The sequence below is a fragment of the Sinocyclocheilus grahami genome, unplaced genomic scaffold, assembly GCF_001515645.1.
Source record: "Sinocyclocheilus grahami isolate Dianchi unplaced genomic scaffold, SAMN03320097.WGS_v1.1 scaffold2210.1, whole genome shotgun sequence".
Classification (NCBI taxonomy): domain Eukaryota; kingdom Metazoa; phylum Chordata; class Actinopteri; order Cypriniformes; family Cyprinidae; genus Sinocyclocheilus; species Sinocyclocheilus grahami.
Genome location: NW_015507389.1, coordinates 89,240 through 90,210, shown reverse-complemented (window position 1 = coordinate 90,210; position 971 = coordinate 89,240).

Below are 971 nucleotides of genomic sequence, written 5' to 3'. Positions count from 1 at the left end.
TGTGCAATGCAAGCATTGACAAACATCAGAGTTAACACGATGGAGTGAAGGGCAAAACAGAGTGAAAAAGTGCCTTTGCTCTTGTTTTGTGAACTTTTTCTAGTGATATTTTGGCAGTTGGCAAACTAACACAGAAGGTGTATTTCCACCAACTTCTGGACTATAGTGTGGAACGCACAATGATTTGGGGGAAAAATACATAATGAATTCTATGGATTAACCCTGTCATTTTGTGGACTTTTAGTTTGTATTTGAGTTTTGTTCCTGTTTCCAGTTGTAACGGGGCTGACAAGACGTGAGACATGTGGATCCATCTGCAGGCTTTATTAAGAGACGTGGTAAACAGGCAGGGTCAAAACACTGGCAAACAGGTATATGGCGGACAAAACACAAGAATAGTCACAGGGCTAGCGTAGGTCATGTCATTTTGTGGACTTTTAGTTTGTATTTGAGTTTTGTTCCTGTTTCCAGTTGTAACGGGGCTGACAAGACGTGAGACATGTGGATCCATCTGCAGGCTTTATTAAGAGACGTGGTAAACAGGCAGGGTCAAAACACTGGCAAACAGGTATATGGCGGACAAAACACAAGAATAGTCACAGGGCTAGCGTAGGTCACGATAAGCAGACAGAATCACAGGGGCGAGACAAGAGGGAGAAATCCAAGAAAACAGGCAAAGATCAGAAACCGCAAAAACAGGCAAGGCAAGGCAAAACAAGGAAAACACGGAGACTCGGAAAGGGGTAACGGCTAAACAATACTCAGCCAAGAAATGTGGTTAGAGTGGGTGTTATATAGTGAATGAGGTAATTAGAAACAGCTGTGTGCAATGAGTGCAATCAGGGCAGTGTGCAAATTGTGCAAAGAATGATGGGAAATGTAGTCCGGGGTGCTATGCAACAGTTTGTGTTGGGCGAGAGTCAATGAAATGGAAAGGGTGACCTCTGGTGGTGAATAAACGGAAGTCCATG